Raw genomic sequence first — 13,848 nt, forward strand, 5'->3', positions numbered from 1 at the left:
TATGTACGTAAATCTAATCCAGAAGACTTCACAACCACGAGGCATGATTGGCAGAAGGTGGTATTTCTATTCTGGAAAATATTTTCATTTTAATCCTTGATTATTTTATGGTTGGCCAGAAATAGTGATGTTAGAGAATAAATCTGCCCAGTAGGTAACCTCTGATGAAAAACTGCCAGGCATTACATACTGACAGAGGTAATGACAAAAGGATGCACAATTTAATTGCTGTCATTTTAAAAGATTTGTAAAAGAAAAGCTGTTTTGTAGCAAGGCATCCACAGTCCAGAATTCTTCTGGAAAATAGTTTAAAAGTTGTTCAAAGGAAGCCAGAAAACCTGAAAAGTCAAACTCAGGTCTCTGTTTAATACTACAAAATTACAGGGTGGCATCCTTGAAATTGAGAATGCTGAAATGGCATTTAATAGGAAACTGGGGAGAAAACTACCTGGTTTTTCTCAGCGCTGGTGTTAAAAATAGGAGTTTTGCAAATGCTTATGAACACAGTGAAAAAATGCAACATTATGTGTTATATTCAAGGCACTCATGAGTAAAATCCTCCAGTGCTCTGAGATGGCATAAGTTTACAAGAAGGCAAATATAAGATCAAAGGCAATGGCATGTTGTGAAATTGCTCTTTTCTCCTAAGAGGCGATTACTACAAAAAGGCAGACCTGAAGGAGGCAACCACATCTCCTTCCACAGCACAAGGATGGAAAAGACAGGTTGTCCGGGTCCTTGGAAAAAGAAGCAAGCTAAGGGAGACACAGCAGCATGGAGAAGGCGGAGTGGTGCACAGACAAAAACCCTCCGAGGTCTGGAGATTAAAGGTCAGGAGTCAGTGGGAACGGTGCTGCACGCTGTATGATAGGCATTTCACATTTTCTCTTTGGGTGTGGGAATATCCACTCCGTTACGGTTCTGGCTAAAATGTGACTGAGCTGGAACAAGTCCCACAAAGCCAGAGAGCTGCTGGATGCTAGCAAGTGCCTGCAGAAGCTCTTCATGCTAATATTTACTTACCTTTTCTTTTATTGAAGGCTCATCGGAGTAATAAGCTCTAGCACCAAGTTACCCTCTCCCGCTGGGGCCAGCTGCGGGATGAAACTGGGGTGTGCAGAGGCAGGAGAGCAGCGGGATGGGGCAGGGCGGCATTAATGATGCCCAAGCGCCGTGGGCAGAGGGGGCACATCTTCAAGGGAGGAAAAGCAGGGGCCAGCGCTGCAAATGTGAGTGGGAATGGGCTGTTTGGGGCTGGGCAGAGGAAGAGGAGGCAGCCCTGCAGGGCCTGAGGAGTGCTGGGCATGGCGCAGTAGCAGAGACCTGCTCCATGTTTGTCCGCTGGCAGGAGGCAGGTCTGGCAGGGAGCGGAGGGAAATGCTGCCCGATTAACCGAGGTGGCTGGAGCGCAGCTGCCCCTGCAACAGCCTGGCCATCTGCTTTTTGGGTTGCTGCCTGGTGACATAAGGGACCTGCCAGCAAAAACGGTGCTCTGGTGACTCCTGTCCCCCCGACATGCTGCCACGGCACCGTCGGGATGAAGCAGAGCTGGTAGAGATGCTGTTGCACAGGTCCTGGCCATGCACCCAGCGCAGGGGGCTGCAATGGTCAGAAAGATCATGGTTTCATCCTTTCTTGTAGCCCTCCAGTGCTGCTGATGGAGGAGGCTTTTTGCATATTTCCACCCAAGACTCGGTCCTTGCAGCTACTGGGACACCCTCAGCCCATCGGCATCAGCTGGTCTCTGAGAAATGTCCCCTTCTCCAGTGCTCCTTCAAGGGATTCTCACAAGCACCTGGGGCTGCTGGAAGGTGTCCATGCTCCTGCACTGCACAGCATGAGGGATAAGCCCCTCACCACTCTTTCCTGGCATCGGGGTGGGAGACTGGGGGTTGCTGCGGTGGCCAGCATGGCACCAGCCTGTGTGAAAAGTCCCAGGAAGATACAGACAACTACAGGGCTGCAACTTCAAGCTGCTTCTACAAGGTGGAGGGTGGGTGTTGTTAGTGAACAAAGAGATCTGGGTGAGTGCTCTCTGCCCACGGGGAGTCCATGGGGCTTCTGCAAGAGGGAGTCCTGCTCCACGACCCCTCGGAGACCTTCAGAGTGGCCAAACACGTGTGGCTCAGTTCAATCTGTTCATGTCATTTGCTGGGGTTCCCAAAGGCTCTCCATGAAGCCCCTTGCCAAAAGCTTCTTAAGGAAACTTTTGAAAAAGCAGCATAGGGGGTACAAGAGAAGTTCCTTGTCTTTTGCATTGCTCAAGAAATGGTAGCAGAGAGGAGCAAGCAGCAGTACTGCAAGCAGAGGGAGGTCACCAGGCAATCATCCTGCAGGGTCTGAGCTGGGACCTGTCCTCTTCAACAGACCCAGAATTGACAGGAACAGGGATGAGCAAGGAGGTGACAGAGGATAAGTAATGCACATGAGGAAAACAACCACAACCTTGCACAGTGACAAACTGGCCACTCTCTGTCTCTTCCCATAGAAAAGCCAAGGCCTCCAAATGAAACTTGTGTGAGGTTCAGGGTCAGGTTCAGAAAGCTTGGGGTTCAGGAGTGAAGCAGGTGATTCTTCACATGGATGGGAGATGAATTGTGGAGCTCCTTGGCAGAGCTGTGGATGCACAAAACTCACAGGGATTTAAGTGGAGGCTGGACAACTTGGAAGAGAGATCCAGGACCACGTAACACACAGGGAAACCCACGGAAATGAAAATAGCTGGGAAGTTTTCAACACGGCTCTCTCTGGGTTCGTGCTGCCCCCCAGTCTGTCTCCTTTCTGCCATTAAATCCCCTCCTGGGGCCACGGGAGCTGCTGTGAATGCTGGAGGTTTGCCCCACGGGCTACACCATCCTCAGGACTGAGCCACTGCAGATGCTCCCTGGTGTCAACATGGGATGGACACATGGATGGGGACCTCCTGCACATCCTTGCTGACCCGCCGCTAGCCCCGTTCCTGCCCACCTCAGCTGCCATATGCCCTTTACTCGTCTCCAGGCTGCTATCAGAGACGTCTTTAATTTAAACTACAATTTGCTTTTTCCTTTCTTGAGACGGTTTTTGTTCTGCCTGGAGAGCTGGGATTGCCAAGAGCCAGAGCTGCTGCATCACTGCTGGGCTGGGGACTTTAGCAGGACAGTGAGTGCAGGGCGCTGGAGAAAGGGAGCAGAAGGAGGGGAGCAGGAGGCAGCTCTAAGGGGACCAGGGATGCTCCTGGAGGCACAGCAATCACAGAGGCCTCCAGCCTTGGAATATGGAGGCAGGGATGTGTTAGGCTGGCTCTGTGCTGAATGCATTGCTCAGCAGGCATGCTAGGGAGGAAATAAATCAGTCCCTGATTTACCTGGGAGGACAGATACTTCTTCTCAACTGGTTTTTAATTTGGAGTCAATTTCCAGGACTGGCTGCTCTTGAGTCAATCAGGATTTTCCTTCTTTTCAGACCTGCAAAACTGTGCTCTGTAAGTGGGTGTTCCAGCTAATGAGGTGTTAAGTGTAGAGATAATCACAAGTACTTGAGGGCAGATTCGGCTGCTAGTAAAACCAATAACCAGCACCAAGATTGTCCTTAACTTCCAGGAACAACTTCAGAGAAAGAAACTGTCCTAAGGGCAGGATCAAGGAAAAACTTGGGAAATACAACTGCAAAACTATGGCTGTAAGTCATGCTACAGCCGCATTAACGTGGCCACATATGTTCCCTTTCCTCGGGCCAAGGAAGGAGTCTGATGACAAGGGGCATGCTTGGAGCAGATACAACAGCTCGCAACAGGGACCAAGTGGGAACAGCCTCCAGAGTCCTAAAATACCCCAGGTTTGCTGAAGAAATGGCCACACAAGATGTAGTGGATTATGTCAGGGAGGTTTAGCCCGGGTAGGTGCTCCCCAGGGAGAAAAGATGCTGTTTGGGCTTGAGCTTGGTCATCAGCCGGGTCTCCTTAGCAGCATCTGCAGCACTGCAGAGGAACAGGGCTAGACTTGAAGCCAAGTTTGTCCTTTGTTTGCCTTTGGAGCCACCCAAAAGCCCAGCTGCAGCCATGCTCAGGAGCACTGTCCTCCGTCCCTCACCAGTGGAGGGCTCAGCCATCTCCACCTGTCCTCCCGTGCCGCAGCAGCGCTGCCTGTGTGCCTCTGTGCAAAGAGGCAGCCCGGGAACAGCAGGACCTGGCACAAGGGCAGAGGGGATGCACAGGCAAGGGGAATGCAAATGCGACACGTGGGGCTTTGCGGCGACCTGGTCTTCAGGATGCTTCCATGTCAGGGAAGCAAAAAGTCACAGTGGTATTTTCTGAAAGGGACCTCCTTAGTCTTACACCATGGTCACAGGCTCAGCTGGCACATCACATGGACATCAGGGTTAGGGAGAAAGCCCACGAGGAGGCTGAAGAAGACCAGATGGGGCAGAGCAGTGTTGATATCCTTCAAATGCCGTGTCAGGACACGTAGGTGTCTTAGCATGGAACCTGAGCATGATGGACGGAGGATCAGAAACACATGGGAGAAACACAGCATGGGAACATCAAGCTTCGGCAGATACCCTGCTAGCTGGACATCACCGAGTGAGGCTGAGATGTCCACAGTACCCTCGGGGCAGATGGTAGGACACCATCAGCTCTAGGACTCATGCAAGGGCTGCAGCAATGTAAGGAAACCTGGGGTTGCAGGAAATCCCCTGGAGGATTTCCAGGACTTGGCCAGCCACAGCCACCTCCACCCTGGTCTAGTGTTGATGACAGCCCTGCTGCAAGTGGGGGGCTGGACCAGAACCCCCACATGGGTTCCCACCACCACTATACTACCGACTATTCTTGTGGCACCTGAAGCTATTGCTCCCCCACCGCTGCAGGTGGATAAGGACATTTCCTAAGCAGCAGGGGTGCGAGAGCTGGGAGAAAGGCTCCAGCCATGGGACCCTCGCTGCTGTCACAGCACGGGAATGCTCTTGGCATCAGCTGAGGGAGGTCACCAGTGGATGGAGCCCTGGAAATAACACCAAAACTGGCAGAAAGCCAGCGTCTCTTGCAGCACTGGGGTTTATCTTGAAAAATAACAATGACGGCAACCCTGCTTCACTGGAAAACACCTGCCCAGCGCTGGCATCCTGCATCCTTAGGTGCCTAACTGACGGAACAGGGTGTCCTTTGGGAGCCGAGCTGCGTTATCTGACCATGGGGGATTATGCTGTGAGAACTGCTCGTTGGGGATTGTATATTAACAGGATATGCTCAGCTAGTTGACAGGAAGCAATAAAGTAATTTGAAGGAGACTGGGAGAGAGTGTGTGAGTTCCTGCATCTGTGTTAAATCATGGCACTAGATAAGCAAACAGCTCAGCCCCGGAGCGGGGAGGGACTTGGCCAGTGCCAGAAACCTCCAGGACCTGCCGCAAGTCCAGCTCCAATGCAGCGTGGAAACCAGTAGGTTTGCAATTGCAGCTCTCCCAGCCCCTGCTCGGGGCTCTGGTCTGGCAGTGGGCAGGTTGGCGGGTCCCATCGCTTGTCACCCCAGCTCTGCACGCATGCATGGGTGGGAAGTGAGCATCACTCAAGCAGCCCGGAGACCTCGGTGCTTGCTCAGGAGCCCAGCCCACCGGCTTTTCAGGGGCTCTGGGATGGAGCTGCTCCTCCCAGCAGATCCAGACCTGCAGAAGGAAGGGGAGGAGAGCCAGGACGAGAAATGCGTGCAACTGCAAGAAATGAAGCTGTGAGAGCTGCCGAGTGAAGGGCGAGCCAGGGGCTGCCTGCAACAGTGAGGGGAGCAAAGGGGGCTGTCAAAAAACATCAGGCACTTCATGTTGGTGGGTTGAAGCACCCTGCTCAGATCCCGCCTGGGGGAAGCGGTGCCTGCTGCCTGTGTGTCAGCAAGCACAGCACCTGGCGCACCGTCCCTTGCTCAGCCTCCCACGTCCTGCCGGAATCCAATATAGCAAAAACTCAGCAGCAGGTTTTTTTTGCTTTTGTAGAGGCTTTGTTGGCTTCCAGGAGGGGACATTTGCAGGCCTTCTGATGAAATCTCTGATCCTTTTCGTTACAGATAGACTTTCACATGCTGTGTGATTGCCTGGAGAGCTTGCTGCTGCGGGAGGTGAGCTCCACAGGATCTACAAAAGTTTGTCTGCATTTGGTGGAGGTTGAAGACACTCAAAGTGCTCTCTTCAGAATAATAGAAGTAAAAAACCTATATATGCCACCTTCCACCATAGGCAAAAAAGGCCAAATCCTGACTTTCGATGAGTGTTAAACCCTTTTTCCCATGTGTTAAGGGTTTCTACCTGGGCTCCCTTGGCAACTGGTTATGCCAAAACTGTATCTCACTCTGAATCACCTAACATTGTCCTTCTCATGGGGGTGTGTGTGCGTGTGTGTGTGGTCCTGATGCACAGAGCACCGGTCTGGTCTGCATTAGACACTCCTACATCTGACCAGTGTGTTCTCCAGGCGATGAGCACCAGCGAAGTACTCTCAGTCCTGCAGCTCTGCTATGAGGAGGCTTCCCTGGAAGCTGAGGGCATGTTGCAGGTAGACACCTACATGCATTGCAAAATAAGTCCCTGGCAGCACTTTTCATGAGCATGTTGGTTGCTTTTGACAAGGCATCACGAGTCCTCCCTGCTGAGGAGGCAGTGGTGAAAGGGACAAGATCACTGGAGGCAAAAATGGTCACAGTCAGGTAGAGCCACATCCACACGTTCCTCTTCTCCTTTTCCAACAGTCCTTCCCTGATCCCTGCACTGATGCTGGATCCCCAGCTGAAAGAGTCACCAACCATGTTCATGCAACCTTCCTTCCTCCCACGCACCTCAGGCAATTTTTGGAATAGCCAGGTGGGACAAACACAACTTGTTCTCCCGCCTGTGGAAGAACTGCCCCAGCTGGCTCTTCCAAACGCATCCAAGCCAGCCACAGCTCAAAGTCATCTGATGGTCATGTTCAGCAGCTAAATGGAGCCTCCTCATGAGTCCTTCTGACAGACCTTTCCTTCTGCAATTTGAATGGTCCAGGCTGTGCTGGGAAGCAGCTGGCTAGCTGCATGGACACATAGGTAGTCCCCAGAGCCTGAGTGATGTCACTATGAGCTCAGGTTATGTGTTGTGCAGCCTTTGGCATCGGCATCCCTTCAGCAGACTCGTGTGGGTGGCCTGTGGTGCCCTCCAGAGAGGCGGTGCCCTCCACCGTCCTGATCTCCTTCGGTCTGTCGCTGTTTGTGTCTCACGCTGTCTCACCCTGGAGAGCCACGCACAGACTGTCTGACCTTCATCACCAGCTTGGCACCAGGAGTTACCCAACCTGCTCATGAGTCATTTCTGCAGGCAGTAAAGAACAGCATCCTCCAGATAATGGACATACCTGTTGCTATCCACCTCTGAACACAAGGCTTTGGAGCTCCCCAGATGGGGAATAGCTGCCACCACCTCACTCTTGCACGCCTTCCTCAGACACAGGCTTGAAAACTTCAGGAACCCTGATGGGACTGCCCAAAGCAGCCACATCCCCACCTCAGCCCCACTCCAGTTCACGTCTCTCAGCTCCATGCCTCCTGAAGAGACCTAACGCTGCCTGGGGCACCCTGATCCTCTTTGCTTCTCCAACACTTTGTTCTCCTTCCCTGACATCCACAGCCAGCTGCAGGAAAGAGATGTTCTCCCAGTGCATGACCCAACCACATCATAGCAGAATTGGAAGGGCTCCTGGAGCACTGGCTGCAGGCCACCAGAGAGGAAGGACCGCTCCCTGGACTGGATTGGCGCCAGGCTGGAAAGAGACACAAGCTGCCTTAGCTGCAGTAATTAAATCCTCAGCCCATACAAGAGAGAACATCACATCTTCCCCACTCTCTCCACGCTGCTGCAGCAAGTCACTGGCATCACTAGACAAGCACATCAGTTGTCCCCAAGAGAGGTGGAAGACTTAGGCTGGGCTTTGGTTGCTTGGGCTCCGTTTCTTGCTGTGTCCAAGCCTGGGCAGGGCTCCCAGCTCCCCTGGCTCAGCTTCCCAAAAGCGCCACCCCCCCCCCAAATTGGCCTAACCCTTCTGATCTGCTCACCCACGTGCACATCAAAGTGGCTGCCCTGAGCCTAGGGAAGCAGAGAGCAAATCCCTGGTGTAGACCGACCCAGTGTAGACATATTCTTGTCCTCACCAATGCACCATGCAGAAAGACTTGAGGCTGCAGGATGGGCAGGAAGAAGAAGAGGCCCAACAAGTGCAAACCTGTGGGAGACAGAACTTTTGCTGTCCTGCAGCACCTAGAAATGGGTATTAATGTGTGTTATTTACTCAGTCACCTTCATCATCTGCTTCTAGGGAGGGACAGATGGTTTCTCCAGACCAAACTAAAAAGAGTATCCCTGGCTTTCCTCTGTCTTGGGAAGAAATTCAAGTCCTATTAGCTTTGCTTGGTCTCTGTAGGAGCTGAAAGCCCCAGTGAACTAAAGTCCTGCCAGGATAGACACGAGGATTCCCTTCCCCTGCCTGGGTGCCTGGCTCCAGGCTCTGGAAGCTGCTGCCCACTGACTGCTGTGGCCCCACATCTGGTTCCTCTGGTCCTGACAACTTCAAAGAAGCATCAGACATCTGTCCACACTCTGACAGTAGGACCACAGGTAGGATGCCATCCTTCTAACTCCTCTGCATGCCATTACTCTGGCTTCTGAGGGCTGTGAGATGCTGGGTGCCCGTGCTCCTGCCCGGAGCCCCACGAGACTCCCTAATCCCCCAGGAGCTGTGCAGCAGGGCTATGATGCCCCAGCCCGGCTCAGCTCACATGGGACCAAGCATCGTCACCAGCACATTGGCTTCCCAGAGGGCCAGGTCACCCCCACCCTCCTGTGGTCCCACCAGGTCCCCAGCAGTCAAGGAACCCTTAAACCCATGGAGGGTGCTCCTCTGTGCCCAGGGTGCCCGCACAGCTCTTCTGCCCACAGGCACCAGGCTTGCACACCTTGCCCCCCTCAGAAGGCTCCCCCCACTCCCGTCTCACCCCCGGGGGCCAAGGGGGGGTGTCAGCATTTGCACAGCCCCCACCCAAGCTGCCTCCCTCTCCCCTGTAAGCAAGACCCCCTCCCCACGGCGTCGGCAGAGCCGCATTTACCACCCAGCTCTGCACCGGCGTGGCATGGCCTTTCTTCCTTTTCATCCCTTTCTCACTCCCTGAATGCGTTTTGCTTGCTTTGGCGGCGCGGAGCAGGGAGAGCCCCTCTCCCCCCCCTCACTCCCGGGGATCCCCCCGGCAGATGGGGCTGGAATATGAATGTGCACACAGTGAAGCCCCTAAGAGGATTTGCTGGCGCCCCTTTCATTGCGAGCCTTTGTGTGCTGCTCCGCTGCGGTGGGACGCCCCCGAGTTCTCCCCCGGCTTCTCTGTCTTCCACTCCAGAAGAAAAGAAAGTGCCTATAAAGGCCTTGTTTGTCCGACTTGTTTGAGGGGACCATATTGCTGTAGGTGCCGCGGGTCCCGGCGTGACAGCGTCGCCCCTTTGAGAAAGGGTGACGCGCGGCTCCCTCCTGGGAGGGTCTGAGCGGGCAGCTTAGCCAGGCGCTGGGAAAAAAGGTTTCAGTTGCATTTCAATGTCCATTGAACCCTGAATCCCTGGCGATGGTTTCTCCAGGGGCTCTGCAGACAGACAAAGCCACCGAGGCGGAGGCTGGGAAGATGCTTCATGGCTGGCGGTGGGAGGAAGACCTGCTAGCCCCCCAAAATCCCATCCGGGAGAGCCGAACTGGGATGGAAATGTTGCTTTTCCTATGACATCTAGTGGCAAAGCCAGGGAAGGAAGAAAATGTCGGCTGGGTTTTCCTGGTTCCAGCATTGCCGTCTCCTGCTGCGGCATTTTGCCCTTTGTATCGCAACAGACGGTCCCCAGGTACGAGGGGAGCAAACCCAAACTGCACGATAGCCTCAGCAGCTCAGAGATGCCAAACAGTCCATCACAAAACGTACGCTTGCCCCTGTGCCTTGTCTTGGATTTTCTGAGCGTACACCAGGGCCCTGAAGCATCTGCCTGGGCTGGAAATGGAAGGAGGCACAAGCATACCTATGGCCCTTCTCACTCTGGTCTGTGCTCCAACACGTCCCCCCGTTTGCTTGCCAGCTGCTCAGAGGCAGGTATAGGACAGAGATGTCAGGCTCAGGAAAATTTCCAGCCCAATATAGCGCACACACCGTGTCTTGCAGAGCAGCAAAACCTTTGCAGCAGCCAGAGGCGAAGCATCGTGAAACGTGGCTCCAAGGATGCTTGCAGGGCATCTTGCCCCAGTTAAGGCAGCCTCCGAGCTTGCATGGTCCTGGCAGGGGGGTGATGGGCTGGCTGAGACTGAGTAACAGCCTGGGCTGCTCACTGTTGAACCAAACTGTGTTAAGGTGTTGGCAAGAGCTTCAATACCTTACCAGACACTGGAAAATCCACTCCGGAGAGCTCATGCTAAAGAGGTTAATCATTAATGTCTCCACCACAAGGTTTCAGTGCAATTTCTGACTACTTACTTAATACACACCAGAACATTCACATTGCTGGGCTGGGAGCTGCTGATAGCCAAAGGATGTTGTCCCAGGCCAAAATAGACCACTGAGACTAAATCCTCTTTTTGCACACCCTATCTCCTGCAGCAGATCACCTCGACTTGGTGAATGGTACGCAGGAAGGATGCGCCTGCAGATGCATCAAGGTGTGAGGACTTCAGGATGACACTGACAGTGGGAAAAAGAGACCAGAAGGAAGGATGAAGTGGGGTGCTTTGGTGGTCCTGCACCGAGGCAGAGCAGCTGTAACCTCCCCTGAATCTCACAGGCTGTGCCAAGTAGTTGTGCCACATCATGAGCAGCCAGACATGCAGCTGAATCCAGCTCGGTAGGCTGGAGGTTGATCTTTCGTGGCTAAAAATTGCAAGAGGAAACTTGTGGGGGCACTGCCTGTCTCCCGTGACATTCACTTCAGGGCCTCTGAGCACTCCCAGACACAAGCGATGTTGCAGCAAAACCAGGGTCAAGGAAAAATGCAACTTGGGGAAATAAAGGTTATTTGACAGTACAACACGAGCTGCCTTTAAAAATTAAATACATTGAATCCAGAATCCCAAACACCAAAATGCATGACTAATAAATGGGTGATGTTTCTGTCCACAGAACTGTCCACCCACTCACCCTGGGCTCAGGGTGCTTCAGATGGTCTGGTGGAGGTCCTTGGGGTCATGAATGCACAATATTCAGACACAACCAATGTTCCTGGAATGCATTTTACTAGGGGAAAACGAAAACCAAGGGAAAAGGCGGAAAATAGAGACACAACCACACAAACCCCTGATGGGAGGCACAGGACGATGGAGAAGCCTGCCTGAAGGAGGAGGACAAGGCTCCTGGGTAACCCTCAGCCCACCTTTCCCTTCTAGAACACTCATGCTCTGCATCCTCCCCTGAGGTCCCAGCTGGGTAAATGACAGGAGCATCTGTCTCCATTGCCTTTTGGGACAATTGGTGGTGGCGGTATGTTGGGGCTGTGAAGGCAAAAAGGTGCTCCAGCATTTCACAGACTCCGCTGGCATTTGTTTCTCCTTCAGAAAGGCTTTTCCTTCTCTTTCTCGGCTCAGCGAGGGTGCAGGTCCTCCTCTGAATCAACACAAAGCAGGTACGAAATGCTGCTAGCAAAACCCTGGTGAATGGCTTTAGCTCCTTGCTCTACATCAAGCCTGAGGGACAAGTGTGATGGTGGTGGAGACCAAAGGACCAAGGCAGAACTACCAGGACTCACCCAGAGCCTAGGGACAGAGTTGGAGCAGTTGTGGCAGATGCACATGGACGTTAGAAAGAGAGACCACCTCCCCCGCTCACCCAGCCTGCCCCAGGAGACCATGTGGGGCTGGGAAGGGCCAGCTGACCCTTGCCTTTCTCCAGGGAGCTCTTCTACATGCAGGGCCAGCACCCAGCATAGGGGGGAGGCACCCAGCACAGCACCCAGTGACCCACACTCTCTCCCCAGCATCCCAAGGGACCATACTCCACTGCAGGTAGCTGGTGGTAGCCTTAGTGGACCCTGGGGGCTTCCCATTGCTGGCGCCTGGTGCTGTGTACAGCCGAGGGGTCTCCAGGAGCCAAAACTCTGCGCAAACCCCTGATGTTCCCACAGCCTGACACTTCCCAGCCCTCGTGGCATCCCCAAGCTGCAGGGTCGGATCCATGACACAGGGTCACCCCACAGAGCAGAGGACTCCAGGCCATGCAGTGCGTGGCAGATGTGCATCCCCAGCCCAGCACCGCTGGCCGAAGCCTCTCGCTCGGGGATGTACTGGGCTGTCTAACTCCCTCCCAGCTTGTCTGGAAGCGTCGCTGATGACCCGCTGCTGTTCCCGTCTCCTTGGTGACTCCACATGCCAGCATCCCCAGACAAAAGCTCTCCTGGCACATAATGGGAACAGAAGGGAGCACTGGGCAGCGGCATTCAGCCCATGGGGAGCTGCTTTCCGAGTGCTCACCCTAGGGCTCCAGCCCCTGCTCTTTCCGAGTCAGCCAAGACTGCAGACTCACAGATAATCCCCATTCAAAAACCAGACGGGTATTTCAGGTATGTGTCCGTGCGTGTTGCACACATTTCCCCAGGGACCCTTCTGCGGTGTAGCAGCCCTCACGAGGCTGCACATGGCAGTGTCTCGCTGCGCTCTGGGCTCCTAGCTGTCTACTTGATTCTTTTTTTTTTTTCCTTCTGCATGTAAATGCAAGATTTAGGGCAGCGGGAAGCTGTTGAGAGCAATCCTGGACTTTTCCATCCCGGCACTGCCTGCCCAGCTTGCGTGTGCATTGCTCTCATGCTGCATGTTGAAAACGTGTTGTGCTTCGCATGATGTTTGTGTGGTTTGCATTTGGGGCGTATGCCTGCTACGTGCCCTGCATATTAATTCACACAAGCCTCTGACGAGCCTCATGCGAGGCACATGGCTACATATGTGACAAGGATGGGGCTGGGGGCTGCTCTCACCACCTCACACAGGCTGAGAACACAGCTCGTCTTCCCAGCGGGTACTGCAAAACCAGGGCTGAAACTCACGCAGCTCGCCAGCGAGGCTGGTAGGACAGGGTATGGAACACAGCAGGGTCTGTTCCTCCCTGCAGGGAAACTGAGGCATTCGGGGGGTCGCTGATGTGTCCCCAGTCATTCCCAGGAGCCAGCAGTGGAAGAAAAAAAGGGTCTGCCTTTTTTCTTGCAAAAAAACGCTGGAGAGGAAAGCAGGGCTATGTGGGGCTCTCCCAGACCCACGCTGTCACATCTCCAGTGCAGGTTTTGGGGTTTCACTGGCAACCTGGTCCCATGTCATGGCGGAGTGGGTCCCCAGCATGGCACCCAGTCTCACTGCTCTGGGACCACGGGGCAGCCTGCATGCACGGGGTGTGGGGGGGCAAACCCAAGCTCATCGAGCTGCATCCCTTAAGGAGTTAAGGACATGCAGTGGGACAGGAGGACCACACCGTGCTCCCACCAGGCTCTCCTGCATCCTCTTCTGCTGCTTCAACATGCAGGGGCGGAGGCTGGGGGAGATGCTGCTCGGCTGCCGGCAGGCGCCGCGAGGCGTGAGGGCGGGAGGCAGCGGGAAACGGAGCGGAAGGAGCCGAGCCCGACGTCGAGGCGAGCTGTGCCTGGAGCTGAACGCTGGCCAGGCTTCCCATCCCGCACATCCCCATGGAAACCTCGGCCCTGCTGCCCCGCCTCACGCCCCCGCCGCATTGTAGGTCACCGATGGCCCCGCTGGTCCAAGCGGCCTCCCATGGGGACCAAGTGGCTCTTGCCACCCAGGCCATGGGCCAGGGCTGCAAAAGCTGCAAAGGGGTGAGGGATTGTGCCCTTCCCACCCTGCCTGCCCGCA

This window comes from Falco rusticolus, chromosome 3, assembly GCF_015220075.1.
Source record: "Falco rusticolus isolate bFalRus1 chromosome 3, bFalRus1.pri, whole genome shotgun sequence".
NCBI lineage: Eukaryota > Metazoa > Chordata > Aves > Falconiformes > Falconidae > Falco > Falco rusticolus.